Below are 20,176 nucleotides of genomic sequence, written 5' to 3'. Positions count from 1 at the left end.
CATTCATCCTCTCTTTAATCACAATTCTCATTAGTTAGATGAGAGTATTACCTGCACAAGGAAAGACTCCTGTAGCTTTCTGGGAATGGTACCGTGACTTCCTATTTCTGTCTTGCAAATTATGGAACATGCACAAGAGTGGGAGTTTACCTTGATTATATTACACTTCTAGTCCCACTGAGGGTATGTCTACACTGCATAGTTTTTTCCGGAAAAACGTCCGTTTTTCTAGAAAAACTACACTTACGTCCACACTGTTATTCTGTTGAAGGAACACAGGTGTTTTTCTGACAGTGGTAAACCTCTCTACGAGGAAGAAGCCTTTTTCCAAAAAAGCTTTTTCAGAAAAAGGCGTGTGTGGACACAGAAGAGAGTGTTTTTTCGAAAGAAGAGGCCTCCAGGAAAAAGCATAGGTGCCCTGATGGCCACTCCGTCCACAGTAATCACAACTGAAATGCAAGATAGTGTCTACATTGATGGGACGCTATATTCTGAAAAAGCAGCTCTCCTTTTTGTTGGGTAAACGTTCTCTTTCAACAGACTTTTTTCCGGAAGATCTCTTCCTGAGAAGCCTCTTCCGAAAGAAACCTGCAGTCTAGATGTAGCCTGTAATGCAGAGTATTCTGTCCTCATTGTTTCCCTCCATTTCAAGTCTAGCAAGGTTCTTATTCACCTACCTAAGAAATCTCACTGACTTCAGGAAGCGAGCCCACAAGCTAAGAGCAACTCATTTCCTTTAGGGCTTTGCTGGATTGGGTCTGTCAGACATTGGAAGAAAGATATTTGCATATTTCAATGACCACATGAAGTATTTTGTGCTTTGAAAAAACTTCTCTTGATCAGTGTGCAAACATTAAAGGGTTGGAGCTATTACATTGTTATGGAATGTGTGAAGATCTAAATGACTTTTTTCATAGCAGTACAAATCTGTTGGGTAATTAGGCATGAAATATGTTACCAAATTATAGAGTATGGTCCTAATTCAGCAATGGGACTGCTCACATCTTTAAAGTTAAGCAGGTATTAAAGTGTTTTGCTGGATAAGGGCCTATGTGTATTTTGTTTACCATTATAAGATCTCAAGCAATCATGCCGATTACTGGGCTTAATTCCCAAATCGATTGTGATCACACTGAGTGTTTGATAAGGCTGTGTAATATCTGATTGGTTTTTCATTAAGTAGTGGTTTGCAGAATGAGTATGGGATTCCCCCCCCCCCCTTTTATCATTCAGATGACTAAATGCCTCTATACTTGCTAGTTTCAAAATATAATGTACTTTTGACTGTAAGGTTATATGAAGGAGGCAAGCAAAAATGGATTCCCAATGCAACGTGCCAGTTACAAAAGGTTCAAGTTTATCCACTGTGCAGCAGTGTTCCAGCTTATATGACTAGATGGAATGCAACAGCTTACAATGCAGAAGTGTTGTGATGTATTTGGTCTCTGTCAGAGATTCTGCTGAATTTCAGTGGCTTGATCCAAATTCTTTCAAGGTGCCAACAGGCCCTTCTTTAGGGGTGGTCTAAATGACTCTGAATAGGAGGTGCTTAGCACCTTGTCTGAGCCTTGGCATAGATCGGGGTGGTCAAACTTCAGAAGTTCAAGAGCCAGAGTGCAGCTGCTGGGCTCAAGGCTTCAGCCCTGCAGAAGATGTCTGCCAGGGTTTGGGGCTTCAGCCCTGCTCCTTCTGAACACTCAAGTCTGGCAGGCATGCCCTTCAGGGCATAAGCCCTGAGAGACGCCTCATCTCCTCTCCCTGAAAGGGTTGGGCAGAAGTCTTTTCCTTGCCACCTAGTTGCAAGGCAGGGGTCTCGAACTCCCCCTCAACAGGCTAGAAACTGGAGGCGGGGATGCGCAGGACTCCGTGAACCACACTTTAATGGTAATTTTGGCTGCCCCTGACATAGATGTTGCTTACGGGCCTGGCTCATTTGAGCAGTTCCACTGAAGTCTGTGTGTGTAGAGCCCCGTCATGCGGTCTTTGAGTGGGTTATCCACAAGTACTTTTCTCTTCTCAAAAAGTACAGATGCTCATATCTTCCAGATCCCTGATGCCACGATTCTCCAAAATAAAATAAAAAAAGACTCTGTTTGCGCAAAAGCATGTGCCTTTAACAAAATGCATTTGCTACCTGCTGAAACTGGTGGATCTGAAGTTACATATTGTAGGGGAAACTCTAGCCAAACATTTCTCCAGAGCTCAGTTTTATTCTCCCACACCTCACTTCCCTCAGTCCTTTCTCAAGCTGAGGTGTCTGCTGAGAAAAGCCGCTCCGCGTCTCCCTGGTCTGCTGGGGGGGGCGCTAGCTTCGTGTCTCCCTGGTCTGCTGGGGGGGGGGGGGGGCGCTAGCTTCACATCTCCCTGGTCTGCTGGGGGGAAGCAGCTAGTGCGGGATTGCCTCACCCCGTTTGTAAGTAGGGATCTGATGTAAGTCGGATCCATGTAACCCGGGGACTGCCTGTACTTAATCCAGTGTAATTTATTCCAAGCCACTTTTTGTAATAATTTATGCTTCCTAAGATGTGTATTGTGTAGTCAAGAGAGAACTGTGCCTGGCTACATGAGATTTTACACATCTTTTGCACCCAACAAAGATGCAAAATCCAGCTCTGGAAACAGAATGTGAATTTGTGAAACTCCCTGGATGAGCTGTGGTGCATATATCAGTGCCTAAATTACATCCATTCATAGACATAAGGTGTTTTTTTAGCTATTCTAGATGTAACATGTTGCATGTGCCTAGTTTTAACAGTAATATTTGCATTTAATAATTCACTCAACGATAATGGAAGTTGCTCAGACGTTTTAAAAATAGCTTTCATTTTACTTAACATTTCAAAACATACCAGTGGAAGTTGCTTATATGGTACCAAACATTCATCAAATAGTGGGTTCTATGAATTGACTATAATAGTTATTAATGGCACAGGGCTAGATACCTCACTTAGGGAGCCACTCACAGGACAGAAAACAATCTGGGGTGGAGGGAGTTGATGAACAAGCTTTCTAATAAAGGAGGATCACAACTTTACAGAATCTTCATTCCTACAGCTGGATCTGGACAGTGGGTTTTGGTGCCTGTGTAGCATCCACTTACCTTCAAGGGGGTGAGAGCACAGGTGGCTGCCTGTACTTGGGTCAGTGCACAGGACTGGGATCTAAGTTTGGGAATACTTGAAGAGCGAGAGAAACAGAGATAATATGAACTTGAAATGGAGGCAGTATTCTAGCAGCACCCTGACTGGGTAGGTGGCAGTGATCCTTGATTACATGGTCCATCATCAGATAGAAAATATTCTAAACTGGACAGTAAGAGCTGAGTGAATAATATGAATTCTTAATTTAGGGATTGACCCCAGAATTCCCTCTCCATTCCCAAATTCTCTTCTGATCTACCTAAACTGGATTTGTGTTTTTGCTTTTGCGTGTATAAAAGACAGGAGGTTGCTGAATAAGGATGGCCTCTTCATAGAACCATAGAGCTGGAAGAGACCTCAGAAGGTCATCAAGTCCAGCCCCCTGCTCTTGTCCAGGTTTAGTTGCTGCTGTGCTGTGTTTCCAGGGCAGACATAAATTGTTTAGATTGCAGTTTCAGTTAAAGATTCAGCTAACTTTCAGCTTGTTTGTCTCCTAAAATGAAACATTGGTATAAGTAGATCAAGACATGGCAAGCGGATCATTCTGGACTGATCAGCTAGAACGGGGGTAGGCAATAATTTGTGATGGGGGAGTTCCAAGAATTTTGTTAAATGGTTACGGGCTGCACTCTTTCATAATGTTAATGGAGGGGGTGCAGGGTCTGGGATGGTGGCTGGGTGCAGAAGGGAGCTTGGGGAAGGGGACTCGGGTACTGGAGGGAGTCTGGGTGTAGGAGAAGATTCTGACCTGGAGGAGGAGTGTAGGAGGGGCTGCTGGATCTGGGAGGGGGTTGTGACCTGGTGTGGGGTGCAGGGTCTGGGGGGGTAGGGGTGCAAGAGTGGAGGTGCAGAGGGTTTGGGTTGTGATCTGGTGCAGATGGAGGAGCAGAGCATTGGGGAAGGTAGGGGCTGGAGTTCCAGGTGCAGGCTCTGGCTGGGAGATGCTTACCTAGGTGGCAGTGCTGAGGGCTGGCAAATAGAGGTGTGACATGGTCCAGTTGGTGTTGAAAGCTGGCTGCCCATAGCCCTGTCCCTTCCACCCAAGGCCCTACCTGTTCCGGGGAGGCCTGGAGCTGAACCCCTGCCCTCCCATTTCCCAGGGCTTGGTTAAGTCTGTCACCAGCCCTGGTGAGCCTGCATGTATGAAGGGAGAAGAGATATGATCAGGTCTCAAAACTTTAATAAAGTGATTACAGGTTTTCCCTCTTATCCCACCTCTTTTTCTACTCTGAGGCTTTGTCTACACTTCAGGGTTTTTATGCAAGAACCTATTCGCGGAAGAGATCTTCCACAAAAACTTCTTGTGCAAAAGCGCATTCACACCTCAAAAGTGCATTGCAAAAGTGATGTGCTTTTGCACAAGAGAGCATCCACACTGCATGGACACTTTTGTGCAAGAAATTTCTGATTGCCATTCACGGAATGGCCATCAGAGCATCTGTGCTTTTTCTGATAGGCTTTTTTGCACAAGAAACCACTGTTGAGCGTCTTTTTGCACAAGAACTCTTGCACAAAAAAGAGCTATTCCTTGTAGAAAGAGGTATACCTATACTGCAAAAAGCCCTCTGTTCTGCCATTTTACTGTAAATTTTCTTGTGCAAAAATGCGCTTGAGGTGTGGACACTCTGCAGGTTTTTGCGCAAAAACCCTGTAGTGTAGAATAGCCTTATTGTAAATTATAATCAGAGAGAGTTTTTTAATCAGGTGGATTATACAGGACAATCAGCATATGTTCTGTCAGTCCATATCATGTTCCACAAGGTGACCTTTCCAGGGTTCACTGTACATCTCAAGCGCCTTTTTAAAAAAAGTCGGAGATTTGTCATTTGCCTGAAGTCTGAGATGCTTATCCAGAGTATAGCAGCTCAACCTATTATTTAATTACTTAGTCACTAACTATCTAAAATTAAAAAAATGCGTTTAGTATTCTACAGGTAGCCAGAAAATATCAGTGGTGGTGAATGGAGAAGAAACGCATTCAAGCCTTTTAACTGACCCCTAGCACAGTCATGTTCTGAGTCATGGTGGGGAGGTTTTGATGCGATTGTAGTACAAAGAGCTAAGGATGACGCCTGTCACCACTCCCCACCCCGCTCCATTGATGGTTCAGAAATCTAAGTGACTTGCCACAGGACACGGAGTTCCTGGCAGAGATGAGTTTAGACTCCAGATGCATGATTCCTAGGCTAGTTCAGGGAAGTACGGAAACACATGTATAAACATATACTTAAATTCTATTGAGTCAGTGCTTTCCTGAGTCATAGAACACTAGAACTGGAAGGGACCTCGAGAGCTCATCGAGTCCAGTCCCTTGCCCTCACCGTGTAGACCAGTGTTTCTCAATCTTTTTTTATAAAGTACCCCTTAAAAAAAAAGTACCCTCAGTACCTACAGTTTTCAGACACACACATTTTTTTTTCTACCATTGCAACACATTTGTTTAAACAACTTAATCGTAGCCAGGCAGGCGATGACATTTTTGGGTGTAAAAAGTACAAAAATAATAAAATGCTGTAAAACTTAAAACAAAAATTTAGTTTTCTACAAATTTAAATTGTGCTGACATATTCCCAGACTTCTCTCAAGTACCCCTAAGTGTACTCGTACCAGTGGTTGCAAAACACTGGTCTAGACTATCCCAGATAGATGTTATCAGAGCCCTAGTCCTGTGCCTTAGCACAATGCACTCGTGCCTACAAATCAGAGGAGTTCAGTTGAAGTCAGTAGTATTTCTGCTAGATAAAGGGGTGCAGAATCGGGCCCAGTATTTTGAAGTAGGACTGGATCATTCTTGATATATAAAAATCTAATTAAGGTGTTACTTGTTTTTATTTTATTAAACTTAGTGGCTGTGTCTAGACTGGCCAGTTTTTCCAGAAAATTATCCGCTTTTCCGGAAAAACTTGCCACCTGTATACACTGGCCGCTTGAATTTCCGCAAAAGCACTGACTTCCTACTGTAAGAAGTCAGTGCTTCTTGTGGAAATACTTTTCTGCTCCCGTTCATGCAAAAGTCCCTTTTGCGCAAAGCTTTTGTGCAAAAGGGCCAGTGTAGACAGCTCAGATTTGTTTTCCGCCAAAAAGCCCCGATCGCGAAAATGGCGATCAGGGCTTTTTTGCGGAAAAGCGTCCGTGCCAATCTAGACACTCTGTTCCGAAAATGCTTTTAACGGAAAACTTTTAACGCAGCCAGTTTGTCCACCCTTGAACAATAGAAGTTGTCACCTGGTGAATTATTTTCCTGGAGTCTGCTGTGTTTCTGTAGGACCATACATCACAGTATAGCTAATGTGATGTGTTTCCTCTAATGTGTCTTTGAAATATTAAAACAACTTAGATTTGGAATGAGCTCTGCACACCTACTTGTCTTTGGTTGCTTCGCTGCATTGCCTTTGAGAGTTATGAGTTCATTATAGTCTTGGAATGTTAATGGCACTTTGTTTTCCCTAAATTTCTTCTTCATATTTATTTATCGATTCTTCATTTGAACACAGTTTCACAGATGATCCTAGTGCTACAGAGAATAGCTGGCGTGAATAATTTTAAGAAAGCAGAAGCTTCAGTGCCTGCCTTTTTTGCCAAATATCACTGTGTAAAGTTCAAATGCGAAGGCATCCAAACTACTAAATCACGTAAAAAGACAACTGGATAAAGTGATTGTTTTGTTCTAGTTCCACGAATACAGTGTGCATTGGGGTGGCAAATCTAAATTGTTTATTGCAAATCCAGTGCTTGAACTTGCAAATGGTGCACATGAGTAATACCCGTGAGCAATCGTGTTGATTTTATTGGGGCTATTTGTGTGAGCAAGGAATCCTCATGGAAATTGGGATTTGCCGGACTTTACCATGACTAATAAACCTCGCTCTTACATAGCTGTTTTCATCAGTAGATCTCACTGGGTATGGCTACACTGCAAATATACCCTCTGTGGCAGTGAGTCTCAAAACTTCAAGCCCGCTGACTTGGCCTTGTGCTGTGGGCTAATAATAGCAGTGTAGACATGCCTTCTTGGGCTCTGAAACCCAGAAAGCGGGGTTGGTCTCCAATTCCTGAAATAATGTACCCCCCGCCCCCAGAGAAGTAACCTTCAGCAGCTGTTCTTACACTGAGTTGGGTCCTGTAGCTGGTCATGAACCCATTTTAACGGGATCGCCAGGGCAGGTGTTAGATTTGCTCTGGCCTGGGGCTGAAGCAGATGCCCAAACCCTACAGCCAGCAATAGTGCTTGGGCCTGTTCAGGCTTCAGTCCTGCTTTCTGAGGTCATGCAGTAATTTTTTTTTTATGGTCAGAAAGGGGTCACATGAAGTTTGAGAGCAGCTGATCTTCAGTAAATGGCAGTGAGGTTGCTGGCAAGTCAGGACTGAGGTATAGTGACAGATCTGTAAAAGATGTGGAGGAGTGGAATACCAAAGAGCTGTAGGTCAAAGCTGTAGGCTTGTCTTCAGTTACCCCGAGATTGATGCTCTGGAGATCAATCTCCTGGGGGTTGATTTAGTGGGTGTAGTAAGGACTTGCTAAATTGATTGCTGATGGTGCCCCATTGACCTCAATATTCCACTGGGTTGCTAAGAATAAGGAAAGTCAATGGAGAGTTTCTCCCATCAAACTCCTGCAGTGGGGATGCCACAGACGTTCAGCCTAAAGTATGTTGACTCCAGCTACGCTATTCTCATTTTTCTTCATTAGTGTAGACCTGGCCTGAGGTGCTTTAGTAGAACTAGGAAAGGTAAGGGCAAGAGCAGTAATGAAGTTTATAAGTCAAGATTGAGGGTTATTGGTACATGAGGGCTAAGAATGGAACAGTAGGGAGTTTTACAGGTCTAGACTAAGATGCAGAGGTATGTGCCTGGGGAAGAACTAGAACAGCAAGAATCATGCTAGAAGACCACCCTCTATTATCATAGGTGGGTATGGACTGGACTAGCAGCAAGTGTTGTAAATCAGGACTGGATTGTCTCAGCAGAGCTGGAGCTGGGGAAGTTTCAGAGCACCTGTTTGCAGCCAGGGAAGCACATCCTCTAACTGATGAATACTCAAATGAACACTCGGGAAGACAAATGTGTAAGATAATGATTGAGTCTTAATGTCTAGCTAGAATGAGTCCTGTGAATGGTCTGCCCTTATGCATGAAGCCTTATTAATTTTGTGTCTTAATCATTTCAGCTAAACTACCTGAGAAGGAGATCAAGAATAGTAGATGCTAGCATCAAGGAAAATATTCTTAAAGTGCTTCAGAAAGTTATGAATCTAATACCAGGTTTGGTTGGCTGGGCTGACGTAAACTATGATAACTGCTTTGCCTGAGGACTAGGCCCTTCCTTTAAGTAACACAGTCTCTGTGTTAAGTTCAGGAAGATGTTATCATTTAATGAAAACTTGTTTCCTGGCAGCATGGTACTCTGACCTTTTACAGAGCTCTCAAAGGACTTGGAGATCCATGAAAGCTTTAGAGACCAAAATCGTTTCTCATTTACTCTAGCATGACCCCACTGTGGTCTTGTAGTCGGACCAGAGTACAGTTTTGGCCTCTAGTGTCACACAAATGTGTCCTTAAAAATCTTTGGACTATCTGTTACGGGGTTATAGAGGGATGCTTTCAAGTCACATTTTCCCTCCAAAATTAGGATGTGTAAAAACAAGCCAATGGAAACATTTTTTTTTAAAGAGAGGTACAAGAGTTGCAAACATTTAAGCATGAGACCTTCCCCCACCCCCATTGAAATTGACTAGAAACTGAAGTGAAATGGATGAGTCTTGTTTGTTTCACTGGCCAGACTGATAAATTGGAAGAGAGTGGGAAAAATTTGAGAGCTACATTCTGTCATTTTACTTTGGCTGACTTTTACTTTCCTATAAAAGTAGACCAAATTAACTGTTGAATGACATTAAGGGAGCTACCCCAATTTGCGTCAGCTGAGGATTCATCCCATTGAGGTCCATTGGGACTATTAAAGTAGTAATGCTCAATTAAGTATGAGTTAGGGTAGCAGAAATCAACCCTAAATGACCAGTGTAGACTGTTGAAAATAAGGTTTCAGCTCTTCAGTTATTACAGATATGACACCTGTGTAGTTTGTAACTTAAGTGAAGGGCCTTACTCTGCACCTGTTGAAATAAATAGAAAAGTGTCCATTGACTTGTGTGAGGACAGGATTGGGCTTTTTTCAATGTGTGCAGATCTGGCCGTTTTTACTCAGGCTCTTCTTGCTTTTTAAATGGGGATGTTTTCTGAGTCAAGCTGGCAGGATTTGATGCTGACTTTTTAAGTTGTCAGAGTCTCTTAAAATGCAACAGCATAATTTAGGTATCTCCAATTTGATTTAAATAGCAAAGCTCGCATGTTTCTCAGTTACAATTGAGTTGATAGATATGATTAAAAGGCAATAGATGTGGGGAGGGGGAATGCATGCTTTTCACAGTCAGTCTTCCTAGATGACAGAGTAAGCATATTTGCTATTGAGGTGTAACTGAAAGCATTTTTGCAAATTCATTTCATATGCTGTTTTAAAATGCTGCTTTCTGTTATGACCAGTTTCTGGAACAGATTATCATGACTGCAGGAAGCACTTCAAAGCACTTGTGTAGGAAGATCTTTTTTGAAAACTTGGGTTTCTTTTATAAGACTAAAAGCAGCAAACATGTCCACAGTCTGTGTTGGTTCAACTACAACAACATTTAATTGATAAAAAGGAGCTGCTATTAATTACCAAAATGCAATAAAGCTAGACCCTATTTTTTTTCTTCGATTGAAGATTCCAGAAAAAAGGGTGTCCTCTCTCCCCCTTGCTTTTCAGAATGGGATTTCAGTATCTATGTATGTATGTTTAGAAATGTCTGCCAGTCCATCTATGAGTCTGTTTATTCAAGTACTCCTCCTAAATGGTAAGAGCTAGGACCCCCAAATTTGGGATGAAGGTTACTTTTATCCAAACTTAAAGCAAGGTCAGGGTTTGGTTGTGTCATGAAAATATCAGGAATGGGACTGTTTTCCATAACATGGAAAGGGAAGGAGGGGAGAGAGGAGGGATGAGAAAAGGGAGGGGCACAAAGAGAAGGGACATAATACTGAAAGTGGACACTGGGGGCAGCAAGCCCGCACCGGAGCGCTATATTTCAGAGTGGCCATTGCAGGCCGCCGCACCACCAAAAGAGTGGCCAGCAGGGTTGGGGCTCTGCCATCTTGCCTGCCTCCAGACTGGGTAAATAGCCCTGCTGCTCTAAATGCTTCCTTCTTCCCCTGGCCCTTGGCCACAGCATTGGGTGGCAGAAGGTTCCTGGCTTGGGCCTTGTGATGTTTGCCCCTCATAACAGGGAAATATTTTTGTAAAATGAGCCCGGATATTATGCTGACAAGTGCCTTATGGATGCTTACAATAACAAAATAATTTTCAGAAGCCATGGCCAGTGATGCACCACATGGATGAAAACAGGTGTGGCTCTCCTTACTCTGAATGAAGTGGTGATAGGATGTGTTGAGAATAAATGTTCTTGTGGGCTACACTAAGGATAGGGTTGCCAGATGGTTTCAACAAAAATACCAGACACACTTGACATTCCATCACAATCTACATGACATCTTATTTAGAAAATACTGGACATTTATATTTTCTCAATTTGTTTCCTGAACAGAAAGCTCAAATACTGGACTGTCCAGTTCAAAACCGGACACCTGGCAACCCTAACTAAGGATCTGGTTCAAAATTGCCCTTGGTTTTTAAAGCCCTCTTGGGTTGTCTTCTGTACTTCCCTACTGATTTTAACACTTGTCATGGTCTATGTCTATCTTGAATAGGAGGATTTTGTTAATGAAAACAGAGACAACCCTAGACCCAATCAAACAGACTTCCCCAAAGCTTGAGTTTCAGCTTTGTCTCCTTGTTCATTTACAGGCACAGCCTGTCTGGAATTCTCTACAGCACGGTCATGTAGTGACTGAATAATATGTTACAAGTAATCATATAATCAAAGCACTCATCTGGCACTGCTTAGCTCTCTGTCCCTTCCATTTTTGGTGGAGGAGCCCCTTCTGGACTGGACTGTATGAAAACTTTCTCTACCTCCTCACCTCGTCTGCTCTCTATCACATAGCAAATCTGTGATAAAACCAGACCTGTGATTAAAAACTCTGTTTTTAATTTTGTAACTTTATTTTTTAACCCTATAAGCCTCTTTGGGTACAGTTTGTGAAAGATGTTGTAAAAATACTATTATACTATATAAAATGTATGTAGTTATTTAAAAAAATAATTGATAATCACCTTTACATAAATTTTCTGTAAACAAGTAGAGCTATTCTAAGCTTTTCTTTGCCTTCTCTTTCCCTCACAGAAGATTATTAGCCAAGTACCAGTCTTGTGCAGTACATTTGCTTATGTTTTCACTGAACATAAATTAATCTACGTAATGTGTAGCATGCTCCTTGCATCTACCCATAATTAAATTACATTTGTTCTTAGGCACTCTTCATCTTCTGTAAACCCGCTTCCTGAGCAAATACTCCTTTCATTTGTAGAACAAACAGATCGGGGAGGCTGGAGTTGATTATTGCAGCATCCCTTTTCCCTTGTGTCTGCTTCAGGTCTGCGCAATAGAGAGGTGTACGATATGCACTCAGGGAGGACAGCAGCAATTTTGTGGTTTGATAATAAATCCCAATAATATTTACCATCCTCCAGTGAAAGGTACAGTATTGTAAATGCTTTGTCAGTCTGGATGGTGTGACGAAGTGGTGATTGTATTCTCTCTGTTGGCTTGTGATGTTGCATGTGATTTTTACTGTCCTGTAGTAACCCCCTGTGTGTTCCTCGGTTTCCTGGGCATGGTACCAATACCTGGGCGCTGATGGGAATTTTGGTGTGATAGCCTTCCCCATGTACACAGTGGCTGATGCTTTCTGTAACCTGAGCCTGGGGGAGCAGTTAACCAGGTGGCAACTTTTGTTCTGGAAGCTGGATAAAGGCCGGAGGCAGGGCTGGTTGCAGGGCTAGGGTGGGCTTCAGAGTGTGTTAGTCTTGCTGGTTTGAAGTGCAGAGATGAGGGCAGGGCCTTTGGCTCTGAGGCCCCTCTCCCCAGGATGGAGTGTCCTGATTGCTTCTGGTTACTGTGCTAACAATTCTGTTCTATGATGTGTCCCTGTGGACTAATGAGCCTTCTGTTTTACCTGCTGGCTGAGAGTCACATCTGACTGCGGATGAGGGCCCGGTGACTCCCCATACCTTGGTGACAGATGGATTTTTCAGTTCTCATTGTACAACCTAGATCCTCAGGTCCATCGATTCCCTTTTTTCTGCTAACAGCAATGGAGATGAGCTCATTTTCACAGAGAGACATTTTGGGTGCTGCCTCAGTGTTGGATGTGCAGTTTGGATAATGAGGACCCCACTGCCAGAAGTGCTGAGGATGTACGTCTCCGACTGCAAGTGCTGTGTGTATGGGCGTCTGTGGCCATCATGCTCAATAGCTGAAGTTGGGCACCTAAAGTTGATGGCCAGTTCTCAAAATCTGGCAGCCTGGGATTCATCCAGAGTGTCCCAATGAGTCAGCTGCAGAGAGGAGCATGGAACCCAGGTTTCCTGCTGCCCCCATTCACTAGGTCTTGGCATCAGCTGCTCATGCTGTGTGAAGGCTTGCACCCTGCTGTGGGCTAGCAAAGCAGAAGGAGAAAGAACTCCACACTTCTGAGCCCAGTAATTAGTCTAAGGGGCAATGGCATTTATAAGAACCACATTTCAATCTAGTTGCCTGTTTGTTTAAGGGTTGAACACTTTGAACTGAGGTGTGGTTTGCTCTGTGTGCAGAGTAAGATCCTGTGGTATTTGTAATGGGTAGGAGGCACTTTATTCTGGAGTTATTATACTTTGCCACTATGGTGCAGCGTGTCCTATGTCTGTCACTCTGCTGCCTTTTGTTGGTGCAATATACATACACGCAGCACTTGTGGAAAAAGATGCCACAGGAATCTGTCAGATACTATTGTTTATATTCAACAGCGCCTTGAATCCTCTTAGCAATAGGTCAGGTTTGAGTCCCAACCATCCATCCGTTTGTGCTCAGGATCCACAGAGACCATCCATGCTCAGACAGCATGACTTACCAACGCTTGCTCTTATAGCTCCTGTTTCGTTTCCTCTTGGAGCTGTTTGCTCTAGCTGAGCCCAGCCAGATGACGGACTGTAAAAGGAGCATAGAGTTTTGTTTAAACAAAAATATTTTTGTTAGCTGTCATTTGTGGCTGCACTTCACAAAGCTGGGCTACTTCTCTGATATGCTTATTCCAGTGGCATAAATCAGAGCTGTTTTCTTGGCTGTAACTTAACCGGAAGTCAGGATGGTGCAGGATTAGGGAATTGTAACCAGTTCTAAGAGGAGGACAGATTGAATGAAGAATCTAGCCTTTTCTCGTTCTGTGCCTCAATATCTTTCCTCTTTCCCATCCCAGTAAAATAGGGATAAGAATGTTTCCTTTGTCTTGTCTGTGGAAATCACAAACTGTTTTAGGGAAAGATGTTTCTCTTACTGTGTGTCTAGCACAAAATGGGCCCATTTTCAGTTGGGGCCTTCACATGGTATTGTAATTCAGTAGAACCTCAAAGATACAAATACCAGAGCTATGGACTGACTGGTCAACCAGGTGCTATGGGGAACTGGAAGTTAGCAGTCAAGCAGCAGCGGAGACCAAAAACAAAACAAAACAGAAAATACTGTATTGTGCCTGTTGTGTCTTAAAAGCAGGCAAGTCACAGCTACCTGTCCTCCTCCTAGCCATGCAGTGGGGCAGCCATGGATGGGGGAGACTTTAGGGGGCTGCAGCCTATCTCGTGTAAGAAAGAGATGGCTCTCCCCCCTGTTGACACTGCTTCACTGTGATGGGAAGCTCTGTTCCCTCAGCTCCCATTGGCTGCGATTCCCAGCCAATAGGAGCTGTGGAGGAGGGGGCCTTGCAGATGATCATGGGCTGCATGGAGCCATCTGTTTCAGCCCCTGTCCAACAGGAGCTGCCCTGGAAAACTCCCCACACCCCAATCCCCTGTCCTAGCCCTGAGCCCCCTATACCACCTTAGCTCCCTACTAAGCCCCACATACCAGTACTAGGCTCCTGCTTGAACCCTAACTCCTGCGAGACCCCGCACCTCCACCTTAACCTCCTGTGGTGAACCCGCTCCCTCACTCCAAACCCTTTGGCCACAGCTTGGAGCCCCCTGTTACATCCCAAGCACCTCCTCTCCATATCCTGTGCCCTTGTACAGCGCTCTCATCCTCCCAACCCTGAGTCTCCTTCCACGCATAAAATCCCTCAGCTCTTCCCTTGCCACGGATCATCCATGTGCTAGAGTCATCACCCTTGCAGCCAGGGACTTAGAACCAGCTGCCATTGTCCGGGCAGCCACTTACTAGTAGGAGATGAGGACACTGAAGCTTGCAGGCTAAGCTGTGATCCTTTGCTCTGAGCAACCTGCCCTGAGGAGCATCCCGTACTGCCTTGTTCAGTTATGAACATTTCAAAGTTGTGACCAACCCCCATCCCCGAGGTGTCCATAGCACTGAGGTTTTACTGTAAGTACAAACATCCATCCATAATGTTTCATGTTTTTTTTAAATGTCTTCTGTTTGCCTTCAGATAAAATTCTCATAGCTGTTGGAGGCATTTAATGGAAATTGTTTTCGCAGGACTACAGTATCTCAAAGAGCATTGTGTGTGTTTATGTATGGAGAACAGTAGGAGCCATACAGTATCTTTGCAGCTTTAGCTTTTCCTGCTCTGTGACAGGAGGAATTGATTTTAGAGTTAGGGGAGACAGATTCTAATGTAGCTTTATTAAGCTTGTTGGCAACTATGACTAACAATGTTAAAAAGGCCGTGTCCAGGTTGAATTCATTTAGCCAAGAGCTTGTTTAGAAAAATAAAATATCCCCATGTCATTTAATTCCTTCAGATTTGTTTGTGTATGTAGCTTTTGAGAGTCTGTATAAGAACATCTTTTACTGTAATACTATAGCGTCATCCCACATGGGGAAAATGGAGTTTCCTGGAGTAGGGATGTAATAGTGTAGTCGATTAACTGATAAGCCAATAAGCAAAAGCTTATAGGTTAATGCTATAGACTACACACATTTCCTGCCTACCCCCACCTGTCAGTAAATTTTTTAGCAGGTTGGCCAGTAGCCCAGCTCAGTCCTGGCTCATGCCGGGTCCGGGACCTGTCACCACTGTAGCTCTGAATTTAAAGTTTATTAGGAGCCAGGCGGGCAGGCAGCCCAGTTCAGTTCCAGCTTGTGCTGGGTTCGGGAGCTCAGCCCCTCCCTTGAACAGGGGACGCTGCTGCCTCTGAATCAGAGGCAGCAGCACAGGGTGACAGGCAGCCAGTTTGTGAGGGGAGCTGGTTTTTAAACTGGCACCACTTGTTGACCAGCTCCCACCTAGCACCCCATGCTGCTGCCTCTGATACAGAGGCAGCATCGTGGCGTGATAGGGGGCTCCTCAGGAGCGGGGCCGGAGCACACTGACTTCTGGCCCCACCCCCAGGGACTATAGAATAGTTGACTAACCCATAAGAATTCATGAGGTTAATCGACTGTTCAGTTGACCGATATTTAACATCCCTAGCCTGGAGAACACGATATTTGGCCCATTAGACTGCAAGGTAACTTCATAGAGATCTGCTAGCATGCTGAATGAAGGAGGAGGAAGGCTGGGCTCATCTGTCAAGCACAGGACTTGGAATCGGGAGTCCTGGGTGGTGCATCTGGCCCTGGTTTTGCTACAGGATGGCTGCGTGATCATGAGCAAGTCACGTAACCCCTTAGTGCCTCAAATATTTCCCACAGTAGAATAAACAATACCTGCCTGTCAGAAGTGTTGCAAAGCTTGTGTCACTAGGATTTGTGAAGCACTTTGTGGTCTTGGCCTCAGACATACTATAGAACTGCACAGTAAAAGTACTGTGTTATGAGTTCTGCTTGGAGTCCGGAGGCATCAGTCAAGTATCTCGTTTAGCTATTGCATGATTTGCTGCATGCTAACAACCATCTGGAAAAAGAGAGAAAGACTGAACGGTGCTCTGATTGTTTAAGTACAAGGGAAATCTCATTTTCTAGATGCTTGTCTATCAGTTGCCTTGGACAAACAACTTAAGCTCTGCCTCAGCTTCCCCATCTGCCCAATTGGAATAATAATGTTGTGAGGATTAATCAGAGATTGTTTGAAGTGCTTTGAACCAGAAGAGTGTGACGTATTTAACAATGCTTCCTGCCTCCTTGCATGAGTTGTATGCACATAAAAAAAATACCTTAAAAAAATCATTCTGATGTGCAGCTCCCATTGAGTGGTTTCCTCTTGGAATGACCCTTTTTTAAAATCAGAACGACAGAAAGGACAGATGCGTGCCATTTAAAAAAGATGATCTAGTTAATTCTGGCTGTGCCCATCTCTGAAATCCACATCCATGTAGCCATACTTACAACCCCCCCAGATTCTCACCAACGTCTGCTGCTTGTAACTCAGTGCACGTCATTCCCCCCAATTACTCACAGAACAACTAGCATTAGTCCTCCTTGTTTTCTTTGACAGGAGAATCTTGCGTTCCCTATCACGTAGACTCCTCCACACCTGCAGTCCTAGTAACAAGCCCTGGTGAGCAGTGAGTCATGGGACACATTCTTTGTTTCTGATATTGGCTTTTGGGTCTAGTGACATGTGCCAACATGGGAAAAAAAAGACAAAGCCTCCCAGGGCATGATCACTTGAATTATTTCCCTTCCACTCTTCCTTTCTGAGAGTGGAAATCCAGCTTGCGTGCGTAGTTTGTGAACTGGAAACAAGCTGCTGGCTCCGTTAGCCGTGATCCTCAACCCAAAATGAAAGCGAGAGCTCTCCAGAGCATTAAGTCTCCTAGGTTATAGCCTTCTTGCTTGTTGAGCCTCTTTTCAGGACAAAAAGATTATAAAAGTGTTGCCAAGCCTCTCTTTTCAGTGGCTTCATGTTCCCATGATGCCCTGTCTCACTTGACTTTGAAGTGGGCTGCCATGTGGATGTTTCCCATTCACGGCTCTGCAAGAGCACGCTGCAAAGGTCCATCTGGCTTTAAAGTGTCCATGAACTTTGTTAGTCGGCTCTTCTTTTGAGGAGAACTTGAAAATATCAGAGGCTGGAAGTCCTCTTCCCCAAGAACGGAACTATTCTGGTGTTACTCCAGAGGCAGGACTAGATGGTCACAATGACCTTAACATTTCTCAATTTCTTGAGGGCTCCTTGCTTTGGGCCCAATCCAAAGCCCATTGCAGCGAGTGGGAGAAGAGTGATAGAAATGTAGCTGTGTTAGTCTGGTGTAGCTGAAGCAAAATACAGGACTATGTAGCACTTTAAAGACTAACAAGATGGTTTATTAGATGAGGAGCTTTCGTGGGCCAGACCCACTTCCTCATGTTTCCAGGAGTCCAAAGGGTTCTGGATCAGGCTCTGAACCAGACCTTGTTGTAATGAGGCATGTCAATGTGTAGACAACTACACAATTAACCGAGAAGCCTGGGTTTATTGGTTAAATTTGTCGAATACCCCCCCCCTCCGCACTGCCTCTGTATCAGAGGCAGCAAGTACGAGCATCAAATCTGCCTGCTGTTCCTCCCCTCTGATAGAGAGGCAGCAGCGCAGAGGATGAGGGGGGCAGGCAGGAGACAAAACGCGCAGGAAGGCGGCTTTTAAGCTGGCTCTCTGCATGTGCTGAATCCGGATACATCTGCCCCCTCTCCTTGCTGCCTCCTACTGAGGCTGGGGGCAGGCCGACTCTCCCCAGCTCTTGCTCCATAGAGCTGCCTGCCTTCACCTCCTTTCCTCGCTACCTCTTTCAGAGACAGGGGCTGCTGCCGTGAAGCAGCCTCTGTCTGTGGTGGGCTCTCTGTGGACAGAGGTCGTTCTGCGGCAGCAGCCCCTGTCTTTCGAAGTGGTCCAAGCTCCCTGCAGACGGGCTGCTCTGGCATCTCACGGAGCAGCCTCTGTCTGCGGCGAGCCTCGGCTCTGTCTGCAGCAGGCAAGAGCTGGTCTGTGCAGGGAATTGGTTTTTAAACTGGCTCCCCTTGCAGACTGGCTCATGGAGAGGCATCAGCCCAGGGTGGCAGGAGGCTCCCTGGGAGTGCGGCTGGAGTGCCCTGGCTGCCGGCCCCGCCCTGGGGACTATCGAAAAGTCGTATAACTGCTAAAATGTGATGCGCTCAGGCGACTGTTCAGTTATATTCCGCCTAACATCCCTCGTAACAGCCCATTTTTTGTGTGCAGCATAGATACGATACCGGAGAATGCTATCTTATGTTCCAAAAGAACAGGTAATTTTTCTGGCACAATCCGCTAACGGTTTTGCTTTCATTTAATGTGGTCTCTTGTGTGCGAATGTACATTGGTTTTCATAGCTAACTGCATCTGATGTGGTAATTGAGCGTTTGGTGTTGTTTTTTTTAAACAGAAGGTGGATATGTAGATGTCCAACAAAATCTGGAGCCGATAGCAAGTAGTCGCTTTAAAGCGAGCGATTCTAACAAAACCATTATTTATTTACTTAATTTATTTAGCCACGTGAGACGTGCACATCTGCTGCAGTACAGCTGGAATGTGTGTTGCCATGGGCTGGGAGCCTTTCTCCGGGGGATGGATGTATTGCTTGATAGCCTGGCCACCTGCATGAGAGAGTTTCATTTGGCTGTGTGAAACTTTGGTTAAGGTTGAAAAGATGCAAATTTGTTGTTTTCAATGCCTGGGGCAGATGGACTTGTTGGCGCGTGCTAGGATTTTATGCCACACCTATCACGTGGCCTCCAGTTATAGGCTGAATGCTTGTCTGCTGCGGAAGGGAAAGTTACGCGTGCTCAAGAAATAAAAACCAGTGCTGTTTTGCGCTCCACTGCCATTGTTGTGGAGCTTTCCTGGGGCTTAAAGGGCTGGACCTAACTCTTCCATGGCAGCGGAGAGGCCGGAGAGCCAACAGGTAACTCATTGGTCACTGTATTTCGCAACGGTGCAGGTGGTGGCGTGATGGGTCTGCACTCTGCTGGGAGTTCTCTTGTTTTCCTTTCTGTCTCAGACACACACTGCAAAAACTGAACCACCCCGGTCAGGCTGTTTCTCCTGCGAGCTGCTAAATGATTTGGACGGTGTTTTCTCCTGTGGGCTGGAAGTGGGTAATGTTCCTCACCGCCTTATCCTCTTTCCCCTCCATCCTCACTGCTGGGAACAGATAAGCTCCTGGCCCCTTGATAGGGGAAGCACCTGATGGGCAGGGCCCTGCAGGATTCTCTCTCCTTTCCTGTAGCAGTGTTGGCTGCTGCTGCTTCCCCGTCTGTTCGATGTTATTAGCACTGGGGCATGCTCCTTCCTGCTCTGCCTGATGTATGTCGGGTCCAGGACCGGAGGTGCTACCTCCTACTTCACTGGCAGGATGGGCTGTGGGGAGAGCAGCAAATAGGATGTCAGGCCTAACCAGAAGTCTCCCAGCCTGCCTAACCTTGCAGGCATTGTGAGCTGCCGGCAGCTATTCTTGGGTGTTGAACAGTGTTCCCTCTAAGCTGCATGGTAGCACAGCTTGACTGGCGATTAATGAGTCCCGCCCAGGTCCATGCAGCTCACTGACTGGGTGGGGCTGATTAATCACGTATGAAGCTCTGCTGCCCGCAGCTTAAAGGGAACACGACTGTTGAACTACTGGGGTGTCTTAAGACCTGTTTTCAGCTTCGTGCTAATGGGGGCCAGAGGTAGGCCAGAGTCGTGCCCCCCACCCTTCCCTGCTTGTTTGGGTTCCTGACCAGGCTGCGTTTGAATGGCCTTGTGAGCCCACGTGTCAAGTTGCAGTGCCACTTTTGCAGCCATTCTGGTCAACGCCTGGGGGCGTTGGGAACCCCCCGTTCCTCAGGAGGCTGGGAGGCATAGAGTCAGGCTGTTGGTGCTTCCTGGGAAAGCAGCTAAAGGAGAAACAGCAGGGTAGAGAAGGTGTTCTTCAATGCAAAGCTGGGGGTTGAGCAGCCTAAGGGGACTGTGTGTGGAGGAGGTAGG

At 45.2% G+C, this 20,176-nt stretch overlaps 1 protein-coding gene across 8 annotated transcripts in view; it reads left to right on the top strand.

Moving 5' to 3' along the window:
• Positions 1-20,176, top strand: part of SEMA5B (semaphorin 5B) — a 381,163-nt gene that overhangs the window by 5,632 nt on the left and 355,355 nt on the right. The window contains exon 1 of one of the 8 annotated variants that reach the window (XM_075933115.2): positions 19,097-19,115. The exons of the other annotated variants lie outside the window; for them this stretch is intronic. The gene's annotated coding sequence lies outside the window, so the exon portion shown is untranslated. Of the gene's footprint in view, positions 1-19,096; positions 19,116-20,176 lie in introns of those variants that run through there. 8 annotated transcript variants of the gene reach the window in all.

The sequence above is a fragment of the Pelodiscus sinensis genome, chromosome 7 (assembly GCF_052426305.1).
Source record: "Pelodiscus sinensis isolate ZL-2025 chromosome 7, ASM5242630v1, whole genome shotgun sequence".
Classification (NCBI taxonomy): Eukaryota; Metazoa; Chordata; order Testudines; family Trionychidae; genus Pelodiscus; species Pelodiscus sinensis.
Note: the sequence above shows the minus strand (reverse complement) of the source record. Positions and strands in the feature narration are given on the sequence as shown.